The sequence below is a fragment of the Chlorocebus sabaeus genome, chromosome 18 (genome assembly GCF_047675955.1).
Source record: "Chlorocebus sabaeus isolate Y175 chromosome 18, mChlSab1.0.hap1, whole genome shotgun sequence".
NCBI classification, from domain to species: Eukaryota; Metazoa; Chordata; class Mammalia; order Primates; family Cercopithecidae; genus Chlorocebus; species Chlorocebus sabaeus.
In genome coordinates this window covers 43,816,610-43,841,402 of record NC_132921.1, presented here as the reverse complement: position 1 = coordinate 43,841,402, position 24,793 = coordinate 43,816,610, and the positions used below count along the sequence as shown (strand labels likewise).

Sequence of the window (24,793 nt, the reverse complement as noted above, 5' to 3'; positions counted from 1 at the left end):
TCTTCTATACAAGTATAAAATTTCTCTGCCTACATCTAGCATTTAAAGGAAACCATCCAGATAATTAAAATGCCTATAAATGAAATGTCAAAGTTAAATGTTTTTTTTAAGTCTTAATGCTTAGGCAAAGTGAAACCTTTATTCTAAAATAATATGCTTTAAGTACTAGTGGTATCTTGCGAGGGAGTAGAATAATTAAGGTTTGCCACAGAAAATGGGTCTACAGGTCTACGTGCTGCTCCACTCAGTAAGTAACCTTTATGAAGGGGAATGCGATAATCAGTGTGTATTTTTTTGTCCTTAAATACTGCCATTATTTTAAACACGAATGTAGCTACTGTGGATAAAGCTAACTATACAATGTACATGGAGAAAATTAATCACACAGATAAAGAAAACAGAGTTGGTGAGTCAGGTAGATTTTGATTTGGTTTTTGTGTCGTTGACTTCAGGGCTTTCTTTGTTGCTGTTGTTGTTGTTTTTCCTGTACTAGTGAAATCATTGTTATTTGTTTTCTTTCTTTCCTCCTACGTACATTATCCTAACCTGGATATGAATGTCACAGGGAAACACCCCTGTGTGTTCTGCTGCCTGAGTTGGGGCATACATAACGCATCTTCACTGTGAGAGAGTTAAGATGTATTGTACCAAGAGTACCATTTAATCTCTTGGTCATGATGCTGATCAAAACAGATATAGGCTATGCGATTTTTACACACACAGGATTTTTCTAAAGATTCACATTGTTATTAATAAGGTTTATAGCAAACGTTTCACATATACATTCTCATACACGCACTTATACATAGACTTTATGGCTAGCGCTTTTGAATGCTGAGGTAGTTGACCTCCCAACTCTTTGCCTCCACTCCAACTCAGTAACCATTAAAGTAGACCCCATTCTAACAAAGAATCAATGACATGGGCTCAGTTTAGGGTCAGGGTCCTACTCATTGAACAGGATATAGAGAAGCATGACAAAGTAATTCCTTCCATGGTATATTCCGATATGACGCACATTATCTCAACCACTTGTATCTACGTCTACTTCTCTGTGATGCTAACAAAGCAAGATTACAACTCACTCTGGTTCTTGGAGCCCAGCAGAAATAGTCTTCTCCACTTTTTCCTCTTTTGCTCCCTGGTGTTGGACTGTCCAGGTGAAAAAGGAAACATTTTGAGGTACAGTCCTTAGTTGTGCAGAAGATAATCCTGACTGGAGCCGGTTCTTTCCTCTTCAAGACCATTTTCCAATTTCCCTTTGATGGAGGCATTCTGGAGACCGGGTGTGAAACCAACTTTGTTAGTCATCAATGAGGGGATAGTATCTCTGGCTGATACATGTTGTACCACTGCAATCGCATTGTATCTCATTATTTAAAAGTACCCTTGTTCTTCATGTCTGAAAGACAGTTGGTAAAGATAACTACTTTATCTGCTGGGCAACACATTAAAAAGTAAAGTCAAGCCACGTGGTTTTGGATGGGAGGCAAAAGGTCAAATAGGAAAGCTAACCTTTAGCAGAACGACTGGTGCAAGTAGCAGAGGCTGAGAGTAATAAATAGAGACCCCCTCCAGGGGTTTCCAGACACAAACTTTTGGCTCCATTCAGCTTGAGGGGGCAGCAAGTGGAACTGTACATCACTGAACTAAAATACAATTGTATGTGTTTAAGAGTAAGTGGCACAGAGATAGTCGAGTCTTGGCTTCTGACCTCTTCTGCTGAAGTCAGACTTTGATTTTGGCATGGAAAGACCTAGAATAGAGATTCTGCGGGCAGAATGGTAGCGCCTGATCTGTGTGCAGGCCACAGAGCCTGTTCTTCCTCTTCATGTTCTTGTCCCTCAATTATGCCTAGGGTTTCTACTGACTGGAGCATTTTCTGTCTTTCCAATTCCTCTGCTTTGCCTACTTCAGATTTCAGATTAAAGATTCTTTTCCAGAAAATCATTCCCTATTGCCCCACTTTACTCCATATCTGGGGTAGCTTCCCCTTTTATGTATTTACAGAGTCCAGGGGTTTCTCTTATCATACTCATTTATTAATTCTAACATCACTTTTTAGCAGTTAGTATAAAGACCTCACTGTCTTATTCTCTCCTATTGCCCAAATACTTGACACAAAGTAGGTATTTCTCAAATATATATTGTATAAATAATAATGTATTATTATTATAATTATTAATAAACAATCTTAATATCCTTTAAACACTTTATGTTTACTCTTTTCATGGGTCCTGAGAGAACTGATACTCTTGAGATGAAAGATAGTCTCCCATCCCTATATACCTAAACAAAAAAATCCCATTAAAACAGGTAAGTATGGTTTAGCTCACATAACAACAACAAAAAATAGACATGAATAGTAAGTCTATGCCAAGGATTGTTCTAGATGCTTTCATTGTGCTCTCTATCTGGTCCCCTGTAAGAGGATTGCTCTCATTTCCTTTCAACTTGCACATTGCCACAGTGGCTCCAATCAGAGCTAAAAGCCAACTCAAGTTGAGTTATTTTGAAGCTTAGGCTTGTGCTAGTCTCCATGCTGAGGATCAGCCAAAATCCTCCTTACATATTGCTGGCAATGTGAACAAGAGGAAAAATGGAGGACCCACAAAAAGCATAGCCCTCAGAGTCAGAAGACCCGATCTCTAATCCTGCTTGGGAGCTTGGGCAAACCACTTCGTCTCTTAGAATAGGGAACACAGACATAATGTTTAAATTTAAAAAAAAGTCACTGCAGCCATTCTTTTATGTTACATGGTCCAAATGACACTATTCCAAATGCTCATGATTCCAACTACATCAGGTTCCTCTGCTACGAAGTTCCCATCTGGGAGATGGGCTATGTGTGTCCACCCTGGGTTGCACTCTCATAATGTGTCTTCCCTGGACCAATTTCTGGACACTCTCCTTATTGCTTCCATTTTAAAAACAGCATTATTTATACCTTGTTGATTTTCACAACTCTAAAAGGCAAATATGCTTACATTTATGTATTCTCCTAATATCCTGCTAAGAGCTTGGTACAAAATAAGTATTTATAAATATTTATTGAGATACTACTTATTAGCCAAAATTCTTTGAGTGCTAATAGGGGCTGAGAAAAATAATGACCGTCAAAATACATTTTGAACTCTCATTCTAGTAGACAGTCAGCAGTGAGAAAGCAAAGCTTAAATGATGTTTGTATTTAAAGTATTAAAACACCCCCAGGAGCGATCAGATTTCTTGGTTTCCTGAAAGCTCCTTAGACTGTGTCATTTGGCACGTGGAAGCATTTTGCTAGGCAGGGTTTTCCTTGTTCTGCTGCGATAAGCCATAAAAGGGAAACTAGTTTGCTAGCACAATAAAACCCCTAGCATAAACATCCTTTAAAGAATCTTCCATTTAATTGCAGAGGAATTATTTCAGTATTAAAATGGATTTTTTTTTTCAATAAAAATGCTACAAAACTTCTGAAGTTCTTTATTTTCTCTAAAAGTTACTTATTCAAGAAGTTCAAGTTTGGTAGAATATAAGATAATTCCCTTCCTTGTTTGCAATGCTGATATAATAAAGTGAGGTACTTACCTCCCCTGTACACTGTACCCAAGTCTTGTGTGACCCTCTGTCAGTTTCAATGCCATCTCAAGGCTCCAGAATACACCATCACCACACACACCTTCAAGAAGGGAAAAGGCAGAAACAAGCAACTTCTTTTGATGGAAACATTTTTGTCCCAAACCCATTCCCGATATGAAAAAAGAATTGATTAATCAGTTATAGGTTTTAAATGCCACTTATTTTCAGAGTCATAGGAGGGGTTGGAAGCAGCATTTTAGGAAACTCAGTGGGGGGAAAAAAAAAAACAGGAATATGACAACAGAAATAAAACAGGAGCAAGAAAGTGTAGAACACTTGCACGAGTTTTGCCAAATTAACTCATGCTTTTACGATGTATAGAACAGAGATTTTCTGGCTTACATCATTGCAAATAAATAGTACGTCTCAGTGAAGAGGTTATGACTTTCAAAACAAAACAAAACGAAAATACTCTGAAACATCAAAGCTTGTTACTTAAAATACGAGAATAGGTTGTTTCCCATGCTGGTTCCTTCTTTGTCTTTTTTTTTCTTTTCTTTTCTCTTTTTCCTGTATTTCTTATACTAATGCTGAATTCCAGAAACCAATCTACACCTACAGAATAATGAACTTTGCACTTTTCCTAAAATGTTTGGGGAAAGAGGGCATTATTGTGTCTACACAGCCTATTTACAGCAAACAAACATGATGTCAGAAAAAAATGCTTAGGTTTTGCATTTGGTTTGGTGTGATTCTGAATTTTGACTTTACTGATTATGTAATGTAGGGCCAGTCACTTTGTTAATGAGAATCTCAGTTTTCTTATTTGTAAAATATCATTAATAAACCATAAATATACACATTTTCCAGTGCTTAATAAATAGCAATTTCTATGTAGGAGCATCAGAGAGGTAGGCCACCTCTCCTGATTGGGGGTGGGTGGGGGGCTGCTGCCTTTAATGATAGTACATGACACAAAGCAAGTTAAACGACAAAGGCCAGACAAATGAGCTACTGGTCTAAGGTTGTGAAACCAGACTCAGTGGAGGACTGTGGATTGTGAGGTCAATGTGAGACACTAGTTTCAGGAACATGGGGAAAAATAAGTAGAAAAACAAAAATGAGGAGATGATGAGTTGTAAAAACAGTGTCTACTTCCTAATTTCACCAATTCTGACTCAGTTCTGACTCTGTGACTTAGCTCCCTGGGGGGACAAAACCTTGATCTAATTGCTGCTTTCTGCCCTGGACACGCTCTATGCAGTGCTTACATAAGGGTGTGTTGATTGGTGCACAAGCCACTCCACAGCAGAGCAAACCTCATTGCTCTGACATTGCTTTCACCATAGTAGTCGGCTTTGATGTTCAAGTTCCTCTTTAACCAAATTATGAATGCTCTATTTCTCTCCATTGCCACCATAATGAACTTTAACAATTATACACAGGAGCTCCTTGAAGTAGATTTTCTATCTCCTTAGGTGCCTGTACTCTTCTGGATGCTGCTAATCCAGGAGAAAATGTGACAATATAGCTGGATGCAAAGACAACAGGAAGCTTCACCTGACTGAGAAACACTGAGGAATGTAAGCAGCCGAAAAATAGTTAATGGGAGAGAAGCAGAGAGGATATACTTTTAATGAATATAGTATCTGGAATGTTTGGAATATAACATTTTCAATCTCTGCTTTATCTTTTCAAGTCTATGCGGTGTAAGATTCAAGCAGCAGATTTGTGCAAAGTAAATAGGATTGGATACCATTAGCATACCAAATTCCCCAACAGTCCCTGCAAAATGTTGTGTTATATCTTTCATGTGTATGGTATTCTACATGTTTTCAATCCACTTTCATGTGTCACACACAGATCTCTCAACAAATTAACAACTGACACAAGTATCTTTTTATTTTAATTTATTTATATATTTATTTTTGAGATGGGGTCTTGCTCTGTTGCCCAGACTGAGGTGCAATGGCGCGATCTCGGCTCACTGAAACCTCTGCCTCCTGCGTTCAAGCTATTCTCCTGCCTCAGGCTCCAGAGTAGCTGGGATTACAGGCACGTGCCACCATGCCTGGCTAATTTTTGTGTTTTTAGTAGACACAAGGTTTCACCATGTTGACCAGACTGGTCTCGAACTCCTTACCTCAGGCTCCCAAAGTGCTGGGATTACAGGCGTGAGCCACCATGCCCAGCCCAAACACAAGTATCTTCATTGCCTATTCGAATGTTTTCCCACTATATCCCACTAGGGGGAGGGGGAAGAAAAGCACGAAATACAAATAAATTGCTGTCAGTTTTGATTGGCTTTATTTTGATGTGATTCATTAACATTTAATAAGAACTTAACATCTATTTTCAAAAAATAAAACAATACAGTGATTAAGAGTTCATTCTCTATTGTCTTGGTCAAATTCTGTCATTTATAACATGAATAATATTGACAAAGTCGTCTTTAGGATTCCTATCTTTAAAATGGAAGGAATAATGTTATCCGCTTCAAAGAACAGTAATGAGGTTTAAAAGCATTGAACACAGTGCCTGGCCTATATTAAGGGCTAACAAATGTTTTCTACATTACCATTTGTTGTAATTTATTAGAACTTACCACTCTTCCTTCTTCCTATTTTTTCTCTTTTTCTTTTCTTCTGCTTTTCCTTATTCTTCTTAACCATAAAAATTCAATAAATGGTAGATAATGCCAGGTAATTCTCTAAACGCTTCTTTTGTATTATCCGACTTAATCCTCACCACAATCTTATAAGTTAGTGCTATCATTATTACAATTTTATAAATGGAATAATTGAGGTACTAAAAAGGTTGCTTAACCTGGCTGATCACTGAGATAATGTTTTGTCTGAGATTTGTCTTCAGAAAGAACTATGTAGTTCTGCTCATAAGCACCATGCCATACTGCTTCTTTCTTTAATATTTTTAACATCAGAGAAAGGTTTTATCTTAAGTTACAATGAAACATTAAAACCTCAGTGGAAATGAGATTTAGGGCTTTAATTTTTTAAAGGATTGAGAAAGAAAGGAAAAATCGTACATACCAGCTTCATGGATGAGGTGAGATAATTAAGAGAAAGGATACTGAAAGGCTAGAACAAATGTCCCTGAGACTATCTGTGTCTGGTGCCTTCCCTATAAGTAAAGGCAACACACTCTGTCCAGACAAACCCACTTGACTCAGGGTCTCCACAACAACGTAGCTGTCAATGTCCTTCCTTCTTTGGGTCAACCTCTTGCAATCCTGCAAGTGTGAGTTTTGCTTCAGCACCTGCTTCAGTCTATGGAAACCGTCTCCTCCAAGCTCTGCCTCTCACTGATTGCTCTGTTTTCATGGAAGTCCAGATGGATGCTGGAGGTTTACTTGAGGTCTCTCTCTGTAGGATATAGATATACCTTTGTCAACTCAGTGGTACATAAGTTTGTTCACTCTAAAAGAAGTTGCCTTAAAAAAAAAAAGCTTTCAGATGTTGGAGAGAACTGAGATGCTGACGTCAACACATGACAAAGTAGATGCCTAACAATGCAAGAAAAATTATGGTATAGATTTTAACATAATTATCAATACATTCCTTTCAGCTATTTTCTCATTTTAATTGCATACAGTTTATGTCTTTGTTTTATACAGCTTTATTCGATGAAAAGAGAATGGAAGCAGCAAGAAGAAAATGAAAGAATTATGCAAAGGAATGGAAGCCTTGCCAAATACAGAATTTGTGGTTCCTACTTTGTGCATGATTTATGCACAATTACATTTTTCAATGTACTATCCTGCAAGCTACTTTGCTGTATAGTCCTGGTTTGTCTTTCTGGTGTCTATGTTTGGATTGAGACAAATATGCTTCTTTTGTTTTCATTCTTGAAGCCAATAACTTTTTAGAGAGATGTGGAATTTCTTTATTTTAGATTAAGCACTATCCATAATTCCTTGTATTACATTTGGCTTGATGTTGAAGAACTTTGTCACCACTCTGGTTGGTCTCCTCCGAACTTTTGCCAAGAATAAAAGCAGATTCACTTCAAAAGCTGATCTTTTATGTTGCTCAAGATTAAATCCAGAATTTAGCTGGTTTCTGCCTTAGCTTGGTCAACAGATAAGGGGCCAAGACTGGAAAATTGGTTGTACCCCTAGGAGACATGGATAGAAAAAAAGGCTGACGAGTTTTTAAGGTACAAACAGAGATCATCACAGCACATTTCACCACCTAGATTAAATAACTACTAGGTTGAAGATGGAAGGTAAAAGAGAAGTTACATATTGAGCAAACAGATGTTACCCCAAAGTCAAAGGAACACATATATGAGGAAATGGACAAATACAAGCAGGCAGACAATCATGACTAGGGATGATAGGTCAACAGGAAATGGGATCCAGCCATCAGGCTAAGCTTTATTGCTACGACAACAAGTCAGGTGATTATGATCATAGCAGAACGACAGTTCTAGAGGATTCTAAATATGCATGCTGCCAAATTGGTGGAGAGGTGTAGTGTTTGGCGCTGGGTTGTAGTGCAAAACTCTGTTACCAGCAGTCTTACTCATGGAGGTAAGAGAGGGAATTAAGGTATGTGAATGAGGAAGACTGGTGTTTAGGACAGGAAAACATCAATAGGTTTAGATGAACAGTCAGTCGGGGAGGCATGATGGAACCATATATTGATCCCAAAAGGGCTTGGATACGTCATGTCTCATGTCAGTATCAGCCTTGCTGTTTGGAAGAGAAGAAGTATAAATGATAGGATTTAGTAGGCCCACTGGGAATTTTCTAATATTTATCTTCTACCTTCTAGAGTATGAAATCATGACAGAAAGTATAAGCAGTTGTCTGACATGCAATTATTAGCTCAAAAAGGAAAGCAGAAACTAATGCTCTCTAATCATACTTTACATCACAAATGTGAGATGCAACATCCATTTTCTGCATGGACAGCCTATGGAAGTTTAACAATAGTATGTCTGCTCCTTTTTCCTTTACCTAAGTCCATGTGATTCAAATGTCCTTACCCTCCAGTTCATTAATGTAAATACTCTCTACATCTTCTTCATCTCTATTAATAATTTTTCTATCTTAATAACCTTGATTTTATTGCAAAATTGATGAACTCATCTTTTGGTGCATTGCCTAAGATACTGGCTGTCAAATCCTTTTTTCCAGGTATTTTGTCCCATTAAAATCACTGAAAAGATTCTGTATGTTTTTTTTTCCTCATGCTTTATGGTTTTGTTCTGTTTTATTTAGAGCTCCAAATCATACAGTTAACCTTTGTGAAAACTATTTCTTTTCTGTATTTAACATAATCCAGCCTCTTAACTTAGAGATGAAGGAATCAGATCTATCCTAAATTTCACCAGAAATTAAAGGAACAGGAAATAGGGTTTATAATCTGAGAGGCCTACACTCATTCCTGGGTTATACCTTTAGAAGTGAAGCTCAGGCAAAGATATTTTTTCGAAGTTCCCCAGATAATTCTAATGTTAAATAACCACTTAGGTTTATATCTATTCTTAATTTTTCCTGAATATTCTTAGGCTAAAAGGAAGATCTTTATACCTTTAGCTAAAAAGATCAATTGAGTCAATGTAAGAGAAGGATAGTACTTCAAAAATTCAGTAATTTATGAACAGACCTGCATACTTAGTAATTTATGTTGGAAAATGACATGTAACATATATGTGTATGTATATATATGTGTGTGGGTGGGTGGGTATGGGTGAGTGTATGAGTGCATGCGCTCACACCTGTGTATGTGAATGTTAAGTATTTCAAACTTGCTTAGCAAACTACTACAAGCAACCATTTTTTAAGTTGGTTATGAGTAGGCAAGTGCTACGTTTAGAGACATGCAGCCAACAACCCCTCACATCAATGTGTTGTGATTCTGTTGTTTGTCCATTTCACACTGTAGTATTTAGACTAACTATTCACAACACCTCCTTTAATTGTTGTCCTTAACCACAGATGTTTCATTTTCTTGGGTCACATAATTGGTATTTCAATATCAAAGATCTGACACACAGCAACTCCAGAGGAGAGATGGAATATTTAGATTGGGACTAACTGTGGTATTGCAGATTGATAAGAAAATTGAACTCTATTTGTCCCATCCCCCTCTCACCTTTTCTATTTCTCAATGCTTTTCTCCTAAAATTGTCATGCAGAAAATGAACCCGATAAGACCTCCTGCAAGACTCTACACTAAGACCCCAAAAACAGAAATTTTGCTCAAGAAATGGGCTGATGTCTCTGGCAGCAAGATGTGCATAAGAAATTATGACCAATTGCAGACAAGAGCTCAGATATCAGAAGGGTGACCATGAATCATAATTTTATTAGTAAAACCTCACTTCAATAAAAGAGTAACTGATTCACATGTATTTGTGTTAGATCTTCGCCCCAGAGCAAACACAACAGTAGGAGAGAAAAATGTACACAAAAAATTGCAGTGCACAGTGAAAAGACCAACAATAGCATGGACCCAATTCAAAAGTTTAAAAAATGTAGAAAATATTTGGGTATACGATTTCAAAAGAAACTTAGAGTGTAGCATTTTTTTAAAGAAATAATTATTTTCCCAAGTTTATTTCAAATGGGCAAGAAATAGGAAAATACTGATATAAAAAAATAAAGTCGAAATGTTTGTTATCATTACTGCCTTTATTTCTGCAGCAGGTCATATGATTGTACCTTGTTCTTGACCTGGTGGTGTTACCCAAATCTTTAGTGCTGGAAGATTACGGCAGTTATACATTCTGCTTAAACTGTGTTACTGTAGTTTTCCATTGCTTTTAATTACAGGAAATGACCGTACCAAAAGATGCTCTGAAGAATCTTCTATATTCCGGACATACTGTACCTTAAACTTACTTTGTGATAGATAGCAACTCAATTTTCCTCTGATAATCAGGATCAATTACCTCTGCCAGTAGAGTAACTCATTTATTTGCGTGTTTATTCAGAGATATGAGGAGCCCAAAATGTCCAGGTGTCAGTCTCAACTTTTAGTTCAATAAATTTATTGTTGTATAACAGAAGCAGTCTTTTATTTGTTAGTAATACCTTTGCACCAGGAGAGCATATGTAAAGGAAAGAGGAGACAAATTTTAAACTATTAAATAAACACCAATGAAAATGTGTTATAAAATATTTATAAAATATAAAAGTTATTCAAAAATAAAATATAAAATATTAACCATGACTCTTCAATTCCCTTTGATTAATCTTATCATGACATACGTATTTTTATCCTTTTACTTTTAAGCTATTTAGGTCCTTTTACTCACCGTGTCTTTCAACCAGGTTCCATTAACTTTAATTTACATTTTTTATTCAGCATTACAATCTCTGCCGTTACTTTAGACCACTTATATTTAATGTAATTACAAATATACTTTTTTTAATTGGCCCTCTTGCTATCTGCTTTTGTTATGGTCTACTTTTTTTTTTTTTTTTTTTTGCTTCCTTTTTCTTCCCTGCAGAATATGAAATTAATTGGACTTTGCAAATCATGACATAAGTTGGCCATGCACTGAAACAAGGGATTGCTAAGGTAAGAAAGCTTTGAGCGTGGAGAAAGTCAAGTTCTTATTCAATTAATGAACTCATATAGGAGTTGAACTGCATAAGAGCTGCCCATGTGATACTCAGGTAGTGATGGCTGTACGAAGTCAGAGTGTAACCAAGATGTCTGAGCTTGATATTTTGATTTGAGGGTCCACATGGTTTGAGGAAATACATGGTAGATGTAACCATGGATGGGCAACATATAAATGCCATTTTCTTTGCAAAATATGTAGAGAGAAGAGCAGAAAAAAACAGACGGACTTAAAGTCCTACATATATTTTGAGTATGGTTAGAATAAATGAATGGTGAGAGAATACATCAAGAGATGTCTAGAAAGGTAAAAGGAGAGAATACTAATGCAAATATAAGGGAGAAAAAAATGAAAACAAAGATATTGGTCCATAGTATTAAATATTGCTCTAGAGCAATAAGGACTAATATCTTTGGATTGAGCAGTTATCTCAGCAGCAAGAGCATCATCTTATCTGGATGGACATCTCATTATAGGAGTGGAGGAGGAGGATTGTAAGATCAAGAATTTATTGAGTACATGGGACAAAAGTCAAAGGGATACAGCAGTTGTATGCCTGTCAGGTTCAGCATAGCACCCTTGGTCATGATGAACTCAGATAAACTGGTTACTGGCCAGAAAGGCTGGTAACATTAGGGTTGATACTGAAAGTTCAATTTAAGATGAAATAATGAGGGTGAGATTTAGGGTGATATCTTCATTTTAAGATTTAATTTGTTTGCAACAAACAGTGCTAACATGTTTTTGTTTATTTTGATTAGGTGGAAACTGCAGTCTATATAGACTTGATTCAGTCATCTTAAAGCTGCAGAGTCTCAAACGCCTAACATTAGATTCACTTCACACAGTACCTCCTGACTATTAAATTAAAAAGATGAAAAGAGGTATCCTGGGATGAGGGTGAGGGCTTCAAGTGAAGAGAGGGGGAAAATTTGTGTGAGTAATTCTGACGCTTATTCCTTCAGCCCATGTAATGATGGGGGAAGTACTTTATGAATTCAGATGACCCTTTTACCCCTTTTTGTCAAAAAAATGAAGTGGATGAGTGAGAGTAAACACATATCACAGAGGTTTTTATTCATCAGAGAAGTTTTCAGGAGGGAGCAACCAGTTGTCCGAATTTATTGTCAGTCATGTAGATAATGTTCTGAAACAAGTAAGTAGTTTTTAGTCACTATTTTAGACATGTCACTGTAAAATGTGAATTCTGGTTCAAGTACACAACACACCCCATTCACTTCTGTACCCCAGGAGTTTTCTTATGATTAATGTTATTCCCAGGATTGCCAAAGGATTAATAATTAGCTACCTATAGCCAGAAACACAGATAAGCCACCTGCTTTCCCTTCCCAATTCATTTCCTTCCTTTGTTTAATCACACAATGAAACAATTATCTTCCATTTGTGACATCGAAATCACTCCCATAGCAACAGGCATCTCCTTCTAATACTTCAGTGTGGGAAGAATCAGAGAGCAGATATGGATTTCTGAAGGAGAAAGAACATATTTTTATATAAATGCACTAACAACCAGCAATTTCTAGGAGAAAGAAATAGAGAGGAATAGGGATATCTCATAGATCAGGCTTTCTTTTTAAATGTTAATTTTCATCTGACTGTAAACTTCATCTTTTAAAGCCTTTCTCCCATTATTATCATCATACCCTGAGTGCTTACAGCTGAATACTAGTTCTCTCTGACCTTTCTGGAATCATGAGCCATCCTTTCTCTTTGTCACTGTGATAATGGAATGGATCAGAGTCTTCCTGCAGACATTATAATGGAGTTCAACTGTCTATGGCATACACTAATAAAAAATGTTAAACCTTTCTTGTCTCCACCATGTGCCGCCACAGCACACAGCAGATGCCCTGCCTGGAGATGCCCATATGGCAAGCTGGTATCGGTGATATTTTCTCTAATGTCAAGGGAGCCTGCTGCATGGAAAGGATGTTGTGGGTGTCATTTGGAGGCTTAGGTACAAGTGCATCGAGTGAGAGCCACTTTATCTCTCTCTGCCTGTCCCCCCTCTACAGTGCCAGCTAGTCAGTCACTGGCAGATAAGTGGGTCTGTCTGCTGTGTGATTTCAGGGACACTGGAAGCCCTTTCACTACCCCATCCCCCTACCCCGGACACACACAATATCTACGTATTGTCTTATAGATGTCTGATGTTTCTTAAACATCTACCAAAAAAAATTTTAAAAAATTCAAAACTGAAAAACAATGTACAAAAAAGCAAACACTGCAGAGGACACATGCTGACTTAAATCTTCCTTATACAGATATCATTATAAATCATGGGTATTCTGCTTCTCAAAGAAAAATGCATTGTGGGCTATGTATCATTAAAGAAATGGGGCAGCTAAAGTGGGTGGGGAGAGATAAGAATATGTTTTTTTAAATTCACTCCTGAAGCCACTAAGTAAAGCTATTGTTGACTCCCTATCACTTGTCATTCAAACTATTTAAATAAGCATGTAAGGCTTTTGAGGTGTTGAATACCATTGATGAAGACAACCAAAGAAGTTAAAAGACTCCCCTGGGTCTGAAGAATATATCAAATGGACATTCAGGTCCCATAGTTAATATACAACTTATAGCTCACTTTACTGAGTCATGAGATCCTTGTTTAACAAAAGATTTAAAAAAATTATATCAAGCAGGATGATGATGATGAAGATAATTCAGTAAACATGGCTTTTCTAGTCTCTTCTAGTTCTTCACTAGAGACTCATATTCAGGGGCTAGTGGCAGTGAGCTAATGAAGACTTCAGGTACCTAACACTGTTACCCAGAAATAATAATGATTTTGTAGTGTGTCCAGACTTCTCTTGGTGAATCTCCTGAATCATTCAAAATGGGATCATTTTGTCATTACTATTTCTCTAGCTCTACAATGCTGTACCATCACATCCCACGTACTAATACCTGGTTTCTAGTCCGTTCCCATAATAACTATGTGTTGGTGACCAGGAGGGACATGCCACCTTTTACTTTCAAACTAAAATAGTCCAAAAAAGATCAACCTGGTAGAAAGTAGCCATAGGTTTTTAACTACACTGTAGTTTGATTTCTGCTTCAGAGACAAACTGAGATTGCATGAGTGCTTGCCAAGTTACAAGACCAACTAAGGTAATTGTGAATAACTTCACTTAAGATTCCACCATGAGCAAAATAATATAGATAGCTAAGGTGTTTGTATCTGTTTTACTTGTGTTTATGAAAATCAACAGAGATAAATCTTATGAGACTCAAATATTTAGTTTGCTTTTCTTCTCTGTGCATACCATTGAATTAATACATAAATGTAAGGCATCACATGATATATCAGAACCACTATTTTTAGATTATGTTCCCCAAGATTTCCACCAAATGTATAGTATAGCTTATATTTGCAGTTGGCAAAGAGGTTGGAGGCTAAATCCTGTGGTGACTGACACACAGGTTTTGCAGTAACACAGATTGTGTACAATTCCTACCTCAGACAAGTTTTATAAACTCCCAATGCCCCTGTTTCCTAATTTTCTCAAAGGAGATAGTGATATCTATCATATGGATTTGTCATGAAGGTTAACTTAAGTAATTTACATGAAACACTTATAACAATGCATGGGGCACGGTAAACCCTTTGTAAATTTCTTAGTCAACTTCAGGTTTCAGAAGGAAGATGAGATTATTTAATGCTAAGATTTAAAAAGCTCTTTAAAGACAAGGACTTTAATTCTCCCTCCTTCAACTGCCCCCTCCTCCTGACAAATACACACACCCTAGAAAATAGTTCAGTGCCTAACACAAAACTGGGACTTAAGAGAGTTCAGTGATACATGTGTTCTGGGGTTCCTAATCTGTGTTTGCATTATCTGTCTCAGGACCGATGGCAGGGACTTTCGTCTGGATGTTCCGTTGAACAACTTTTTTAGGACAATTGGCAGGTGAAATATTACATTCCTAAGGTTGATAACAATGAAGACACTTCATAACCAAATACAAATTGGATCTGGTACCTTGCCAGTGGTGTTTCTGGTACACTGGATAAAGATTTGATTGCTGACTGGCAAGCACACTGACTTGATCCCTGAGGTTTTAATGGTTTTGATCACATTTTTGTCTCCCTGAAAAGTGCAGTTGTTGGCAATTGCTCTTTTCCTCATTACTGCCAACTGACTCTGGCCTGCTGCATTTCTTTCTTCTATTGCCTCCTCACTCTAAGTTTGTATAGCATAACTTGAAAACAGTCTGACGCCCTTGATTGCATATCAACTTTGACTGTCCAGAAGATCCTCACTGGAATAATGCATTCCTTTCAAGTTTACTGAAAAAGAACCTCAACAATTAATTACTTTTTATATTAATATCATGCATATTGACTGAGCTCTCACCATATTTCTAGTAAGAGCAAAAAGATACAATACTTGTGTTTATCTGGGCTATGATGTACCTTTTGATTCATTGTTTAATACAATTATCCAGGTAACAAGTCTTCACAAAATGCTTAATATATGCCAAGTACAGTCTGAGGTAGTGGCAGTACAACGATGAACAAAAGCAAACAGAGTTCTTGATCTTATAGAATGTTTATGCCAGTAAAATAGACAAATGTTATCAACCACACAAACCAATGTAAAACTGTAACATTGACAATACTCTAAAGTTGAAGTGCTTGATTTCATAAGTTTCAGGAGTATTTGTTTGATCGCAATCTGGAAAGTTAGGGACACTTTTTTGAAGCAATGGCAATTGAACAGTTATGAAAACAATGACTGATGACAGAGAAAAACATTTCATATTGGTGGTATAAGATGTGCCAACATTGAGATGCATGGGGTTTAAGCATGGAGCTTGAAAGGAGAAGGAGAAGACTACAGACTCTGAAACAGAAAACGTGGGATAGATTAAACTGTACAATAAAGCTGAAGAGGAACTCCTAAAGTGGATATCATCATACCAGGTCTTGAAGGCCAAGTTTCAGGATGCCACATAGAGTTTAAGAACAATGAGATTAGAGTGATTTTAAGCAGAAAGAGAATATGATTCAAATTTTCATTTTGAAAATATGATTATCTAGAATATGGAGAAGTCAAAGTGGAAAAGAGAAAAATACAGGTAGAACAGTAAAGTGGCTAATATAAAAGTCTTAGACTAAAAAAAAAAAAGAAAAAAGGATACAACCTGGGCAAAAGTAGTAGGTGTATGTATGAAGAGAAATAAGGGGATAAAAGAGATATGGGTATCAAACATATCTCATTAGTGTCAGGGTTACTCCTAGTTTCAAGATTATATAAATTTGGAGAGGTAAGAAATCATATGATTTTTATCAAATTTAGTTTTAACCATATTGAGTTTAAAATGTCTTTGAAATATTTAGGAGGAGATGGCAGGTGAGAAGACCATTGGACACACATCTGGGGTTATAGAGATATTTGTCTTCACCTGAAGATATATATGTGAGTTATCTTATAATTCATAATTATAGTTACCATATTATAAAATAACTACTAATTTCAATAGAGGAATGGATTAACTTGCTGAGACAGGCAGCCATGAGTGATAAGAGAAACAGGAGGAGGATTCAGCTTTCAGAATTTGAAAAACTTTTGGACTATGAGTCCCAGGCTTCGCCATTAAACTATGGATCCAGGGTCTAGGATGGCCTAATACTGAATTAAAAATAGAATCCAGATGACTGGGTAAAAGGCACATGAGAATTTGAACAATAGTTTTTCTTGTAACTAAATTTGTTTATTTTCCCTATAGATTTGTCTCTATAGACTGAAACTTTGAAATTTAACTCTTGACTTTTTCTGACAATCAAGATAATCACTGATCATGTGTTAATTTTATACTTCTTTTGTTTATAAATAAAGCTGGTAAATATATTATTAACAATATTGCTCAATGTCCCTTATATAAAGACTCCTATAACAAATATTTCTCATAGCTTTTTCTTTTTTGCCCTGAATTCTGAATGTTTCTGACAAGGAAACTCAACCTGCTTTCTAATAGTCAGGTCATTCTTTCCCTCAAACTAAGCATCTCATATCCTTTTTAAAATGTAAACTTCATTTCTTTAGCTTTCTGCATCTCTTCCTACTTTGTTCATGTTTGTATTTATTTCTGTCAGGTTTCTAGGCTCCCAGCAACCGCAGTATCTTTGCTGCCTTCAAACCAACTTAATTATGTAGGTCTTTCTTTTCTATCCTTTTTCTAGATTCTATCACTTGCCTGTATCCTCTCCCATCATTGCCATTGGGCTCTCCAGCAGCTCAAATCTTCCGATTCTCATTATTCTTTTTCAAAAGTGAGTTCTTTTTCAACATCTAGGGGTTCAGAGATAGACCCAACATTGTAAAGATAAACTTGTGAGCCATATGTGAACTAAACACAGTGGTTGTCCAAAGCTTTGTGGGAAAATGGGAAAGTAGACATCCATAAATATTCTCGTTCTTCAGTTTTCTTATAGTTAAGGTTGAGTATAGGATATTGGAAAATATTCCTCTTTTCCAACTTGAAAATAAGCAACTGTCTTTATGAAAGGTACTATAATTAAGATAATGAAGGAGAGGTAGGAAATGTCACTGCTATCTAAAGTATGTCAATCCTCTCCTTCTTGTCACACTTCTAAATAGTCTAGCCCATCCCTTCTTATTTGCCCTTTCTCTTATCTTTCCTATAAATCAAAACTATGATAATACCAATATAATTGTTTAGATTTTATGCCAATTGTCGTAATGTCAGTATATTTTTATTAACCTGATTGGTTGCTTTGAACACTTGCATAAACTCAACATAGCATATGTGTGTGTTTCTACCCTTTTTGAAGATTTAAACATCTTCATTCAAATCTCCCTTGACATCCAGTACTAGGAAAGGCTGATAGTTGATCCATAAAACCATTGTTAAATAGTTATGTTAGAGTAAAAATAACTTCTAACATTTCAATACATATCTGCATATATTGAATATGGGAGAAATACATAACTTTCTTTAGTTTGGATATGATATAGCGTAATGCTTAGCAATTCAATACTGTAAAAAATTATCCCTAAACACATGCATTTCACAATGTAAAGGAAAGAGGAAGCCTAGATCATAGTTGGCTATAATATAGGATGGAACAGAGTTTGCCTTGGGGAAGCGGTATGATTGTTCATTGAAAGGTTTTTACCTTTCACTGGAGAACTTCTTAAAGTTCTAAATGGGAGTGGAAATGTTTTAGAGGTAAGCAAATACAAAGGCACAGAGAATAAAAAGTATGTGCTGTGTCCAAAAGCCTATGAGTAGCAAGAGATTAAAAATGGGCTGCTAAGGACAGGAGAAAGAGGTTGTAAAGCTAGCTAGGCACCAGCATGGAGAGCCTGTAATGCCACCTAAGTAGAGTGACCCTTACGCTGGGGTGTCTGGAATGGCTAATGTCTATTACCATTAATAGCAACCTCCAGTCTCTCAAAAGTGTGTGGCTTAACTAGCAGAATATGTGATTATTCTGTACATACAGAACTGCGACACGGTAGTATAGATCAGTGCTTTCCACAGTACATCCTACAGAATAAAGGCACTAAAAATGTTAATAGGGACACTGAAAAAAGGTTTCTATAAACTGTTGTGAAAATCATTTATGTGATATCTGTCCTTCTTGAACATTCACAATGCACGTGTACAAGTCCTGTAGTGTAGAAGGCTATTTAAATGTTTTAACAATTTTTAACCACAGAAATCTTTTCATCACAAGATGCAAAGACATCACAAAAGTAGGAATGTTTGTCTATTAACTGGAAGATTACTATAGGATAAGTGTTATGCTATAGGAAAATTAAACTTTAGCAGGCTGTGTTAGTAGGAACAAACACCGGAGGTGACAAGATACATTATTTAAAAAAATTTTTTTACATATGTTACACTTTAACCCAGTATAGCAGATTGTATTTTCCAACATTAACATCACACATGAACTTCCAGAACCTTGCCACTCCACCATCAAGTGGTGGAGTCTACATTGGTTCGTCTTTAAATTGAGTCAGCCTTTACGGCTGCCTCAACTGATAGGATGGTACAGAAGTTGAGTTATGTAACTTATGAGTTTAGGTCATAAAAGGTGATACAGATTCTACCTGACAGATTCTGCCTGACTTTCTCTCAATATATGCAATTTTGGAGCCCTGATTCATCCCATAAGAAGTCCAGCTACCCTGAAATTGTCATGCTGGAGAAAACACATGGAGATAAAGAGAAACGCTTGAGGACTTCCAGCTGTTCCTCCATCAGCCATGGGCATCTTCCCAGATCAGATGCTAAAAATGTGATAAGGACGACTCAGAGACAACTGCAGCCCCAGCCATCATCTAACTACAACTACATGAGACACCCTGACAAAGAACCACCTAACTGGTTCTAGTCATCCACCGCCCAAAACCTTGACACATAATAATAAATGGCAGGTTTTGTTTATTGCCACAATATTTGATGTGGTCTGTTGTAAGGCGTTAGATGATTGGAGTATCTGGATCTGTGAAATCTTTCAGAAATTTTAAAAACATTATTAAATACAATTTAAAAATTCAAAAGTGAGTGGAGAAAATTTAAACAGGAAACTAAAAGAAAGGTAAAATGAGGCAAATCCCCTAAATTTGTCAAAGATGTTTCCCAGTGTGATTCTAAACTTTCTCACAGTCATAGACACTTCGATTTATTGCATAATCAGGCTGACCAAGAATTGGGGTAGAGTCTTATGTAAAAGAGAATTATCTCTTACAAAGTCATGAGTGAAATGGCCAATGAGCATAGTACAGAGATCAAACTTTGTAGAATCACTTTATAAAGGATGCTAGGGGCTTAAAGTAGAGGTACAATAAGGGAATGAAATCTATTGGATGTGAACATCATCAACAACAACAAACAATGTAAAAAAGAAAGATTTTTAAATAACATTGATTTATCTTGACAAAAAAGAAGAGATAATCAAATATGACTCTGAGACTATGAGTCCAGTTAACTAAAAGAGTGAAACTTTCATTAGTAAAAAGTTGGAAAATAGGAAGAAAAATGTTTGCAAGAAAATTTTATTTGAAGTTGCGTAGATGGTCACACATCAAGATAGTAACAGCAGGCAGATTGAGAGAAAAAATGGAATGCAGAGAATTAGTCAGATTATAACAAGTTGTCACATTTGTTAGTCATCTCCTTGGAGTTCAGAGTTGAAGCCGTGACAATCAATGAGACTGTTTGAAGGAACTGTTTCAGGAGAGAAGAGGAAAATGTAGAACACAAACCTCAAGGAATCACGGGTTAGCAAAAGACCTAGAGAAGAATTTAAAGAAAGACGATCAATATAAAAATAGCACAAATGAAGCAGTAATAATCAAAACAAAGAGATTATGTGTAAGAGGAGAATGCTGAAATTGAGATGACCAGGTTCAACAAAATCACTGCTTTTTTTTTTTTGATTGGAGATTTTATGAATTTTGTAAAGCAGTTCTAACAATATACTTGGAGGGTTAAAGTCTTAATGTCCCATAAATGAATGTCACTTCTAAACTAATTAAAACCAATCCCAAAATATTATCTTAATATCTTAAATATCAACTATTAAAATAATCACGGTAACTACTTAAGGGATCAACCATTTCTAGAAGAGCTTTCAAATTGAATTTGAATGAAATATAATGCATTCATTGAAGTTTTTGCCTCAACTGTGCTTCTCAGATTGACAATGTACATCAGAACAAAATTCCAAATCCTTGACAACATGTGATAAGTAACCTAGGAGAGCTTATATTTTGTTTCCTTTATTTTGATTTCTACAAACATGATAGGCAGAAGAGAGAGAAGGAAAACAATCTCTGGTCCATAAAACATAGCAAGGGATCTTAGGTTGTATGACTTTTGTGTACATATAGGTCATTAGTTTCAAAAAGGAATCTTAAAGTTGCTAATGTTGTAGCAATAGAAAAAAAAATCATAAGCAACCAGACACTGAAGAAAACACGAAAATCAAGTGAGGATTTCTCAAGATTAGTTTTCCTAACCCACTAATTAATCAGATACATTGCCTTCTTATGTAAAATGTTAAGCCTTTTACATATTGAAGCACACGCATAAACACACATATATAAATGTGTGTGTGTGTAAATTAGAATGTGAATGTGAATGTGTGTGTGACCCACATATACACAGTTAACTTTTATTTTTCCGGACAGATCTTCCTGTCCAGAGACCCTGAAAAATTCCCTCACATTCCAATATCTTTTATCATACCATTGTCTCTATTAGTAATACCCTTAAACCTCTGGTATAATTATTCAACCTTACCTGTTACTCAAATCTAATTTAGGTCACTTTCTTCTGTGTTTTTCTCATGAAAGGGTCATGTTTGTCTTTTTCACCACTGTATGCATTGCAGAGTACATGCTGAATAACTACTGTTATGATTGTACCTTTTAAAATTACTAGAATCCATAAGTCTATACCAACTCATTCCTTTTCTGAACCCCTAGACCACATGTAAACTAGATCCATTATATTATTACTATAGACCATATTTATTTGGTTTGGGCTTCTTTCTCTTACATATAATTTCTTTCTTCACATGACATTTAGAAGAATTTGAAAGATGTGGACAATTGAATTAACATGAATTGAAATAAAAAGATAAGCTTCTCTTCCCAGCACCAACATGAATGTAAAATCTATGATCAAACATCTGTTTTCAATGTCAGCTGCAAATTCATTCTTTCATAATTCTATACCCCCTTGTTAAAGTTAAGTGTGGGAGAGAGACCAACAGTCATCAAGAACAGAAGACAGCTATGGAAACAATAAATGCTGATTTAGGTAGACAGGATGTGTGGCGTGTGGGTTTGAGAGGTTACGTGTGAGTGAAACACTCACTGCCACCAGGACACTTTTGAGGCTTGTACTGACCACGCAACTAGAAAACTGGTATTTCAAATGTAATGAAGTCCACTCAAGTACAAATATCTTTCAGAAAACAACAAAACAAATTAAATCAAAACAAAACTGTGGAATTAAAAGTTGCACTCTTAATCATTATTGTAGAGCACCAAGTGTTGTATAACAGAGGAGGAGACGAGGAAAGGGAAAAGAGAAAGGCAAGACAAAGTAGGAAGTGGAAAGAATGAGAAGGAATTGAAACAGTAGTAGAACTTTGCCTTAATCAGACTGCAAAATACTGACTTCTCCAAATCCTTCAGCTAACTCAAGAGTTTGAAAAAAAAGTTGATTAAGATTTTGAAGTGGCAGGAAAGGAATGCCCCTTCTAATGCTCACCAGAGCCAGGCAATAGTAGTCCCACTCTATAGCCCAGGGCTGAGCTCATCAAGCTGGCTCTGGAACCAAGATGCCGGCTGTGCCACTGTGCTCCCTTAATGCGTAGCACAAACCCATTTACTTGTTTGATTTTGCTTCTTTTTGGTAAATAATTTACATAGTTTTGCATTAGCTCAATTTGCAAAAATTGAGCAAACAGTGCAATTTTCTGTAATTATGCCAGTGCAAGACAGAAGTAAAGTCTGGCTGAGAGAGGCTTTATCTGAACTGAAAAGACATTTGGTGGAAATGGAGCATGAGAAGAAAATGAAGATCTACTTAAATTGGCTCTGGCCAAAGTGAGAAGGAACAGAATACAATTCAGCTAACACTCTAGCTGAACTAAACGTCTTTGTTTTCCCTCTTATTCTCTAAAAGTTGTCAGGTGGGTATATGTATACCACACATTTGGTATTATGCCTGCCCTCCCAGAGAGGAAACAGATTCCATTCTGATGCCTATGATGTGATTTTCTCACTCAAACACATATACTCCTTATTTGACTAAACTTACTTATTCTTCAATTTGATCCTCTGTTTTGCATACCTTCCATTCATCCCAAAACATCCTACAAGAGCTAAATCACGAAAGTAAAGATTGAGGTTAATTTTGTCAAATCCCAACTATAGGCATGGCTCTATCTAGAAGTGCTTGATGGAGTCTGAAGAGCTTGAGGGGTAGGCACTTATTTACAACTCTGGGCATGGGGCAGCAGGGTACTCATTTGAGTATCTCTGCTAATCTCTGAATTGTGGAAAATTGGGATGACTAGACTTTCCATTCTTCTGTAGTTGGAACATGGTCTAGAAAGGTGATATGGTTTGGCTGTGTCCCCACCCAAATCTCAACTTGAATGGTATCTCCCAGAACTCCCTTGTGGTTGTGGGAGGGACCTGGGGGGGGGCGCAATAATTTAATTATGGGGGCTGGTCTTTCCCATGCTATTCTCGTGGTAGTGAATAAGTCTCACAAAATCTGATGGGTTTATCAGGGGTTTCTGCTTTTGCTTCTTCCTCATTTTCTCTTGCTGCCACCATGTAAGAAGTGTCTTTCACCTCCCACTGTGGTTCTGAGGACCTCCCCCGCCATGAGGAACTGTAAGTTTTACTTCCCAGTCTTGGGTATGTCTTTATCAGCAGCATGAAAATGGACTAGTACAGTAAATTGGTACCAGTAGAGTGGGGCGTTGCTGAAAAGATACCTGAAAATGTGGAAGTGACTTTGGAACTGGGTAACAGGCAAAGAGGTTGGAACACTTTGGAGGGCTCAAAAGAAGACAGGAAAATGTGGAAAAGTTTGGAATTTCCTCAAGAATTGTTGAATGGCTTTGACAAAAATGCTGATAGTGATATCAAAAATAAGATCTAGGCAGAGGTGGTCTCAGATGGAGATGAGGAACTTGTTGGGAACTTCAGCAAAGGTGACTCTTGTTATGTTTTAGCAAAGATACTGGCAGCATTTTGCACCTGCCCTAGCGATTTATGGAACTTTGAACTTGAGAGAGATGATTTAGGGTATCCGGGGGAAGAAATGTCTAAGCAGCAAAGCATTCAAAAGGTGACTTGGGTGCTGTTAAAATCATTCCATTTTAAAAAGGAAACAGAGCATAAAAGTTTAGAAAATTTGCAGTAGAAAATAAAAATCCATTTTCTGAGGAGAAATTCAAGCCAGTTGCAGAAATTTGCATAAGTAGCAAGGAGACTAATCTTAATCCCCAACACTATGGGGAAAATGTCTCCAGGTCATGTCAGAGACCTTCACAGCAGCCACTCTCATCCCAGACCTGGAGGCCCAAGAGGAAAATGTGAATTTGTGGGCTGGGCCCAGGGTCCCCACGCAGTGTGCAGTCTAGGGATTTGGTGTCCTGTGTCCCAGCTGCTCCAGCCATGGCCGAAACGGGCCAACAGAAAGCTCCAGCTGTGGCTTCAGAGAGTGGAAGCCCCAAGCCTTGGCAACTTCCATGTGGTGTCGAGTGTGCGGGTGCACAGAAGTCAAGAATTTAGGTTTGAGAACCTCTGCGTAGATTTCAGAAGATATATGGAAATGCTTGGTTGCCCAGGCAAAAGTTTGCTGCAGGGGCAGGGCCGTCATGGAGAATCTCTGCTAGGGCAGTATGGAAGGGAAATGTGGATCCAGAGCCTCCCATAAAGAGTCCCTACTGGGACACTGTCTAGTGGAGCTGTGAGAAGAGGGCCACTGTCCTCCAGACCCTGGAATGGTAGATCCACTGACAGCTTGCACCGTGTACCTGGAAAAGCCTCGGACACTCAATGCCAGCCGATGAAATCAGCCAGGAGGGAGATTGTAC

General features: G+C 37.0%; 1 long non-coding RNA gene across 1 annotated transcript in view; it reads right to left on the bottom strand.

The window, feature by feature from the left end:
* Positions 1-5,852: 5,852 nt before the first annotated feature.
* Positions 5,853-24,793, bottom strand: part of LOC103222513 (uncharacterized) — a 556,352-nt gene continuing 537,411 nt past the window's right edge. The window contains exon 4 of the long non-coding RNA XR_005234775.2: positions 5,853-7,695. This is a non-coding gene — a long non-coding RNA (uncharacterized lncRNA). The remainder of the gene's footprint in view (positions 7,696-24,793) is intronic.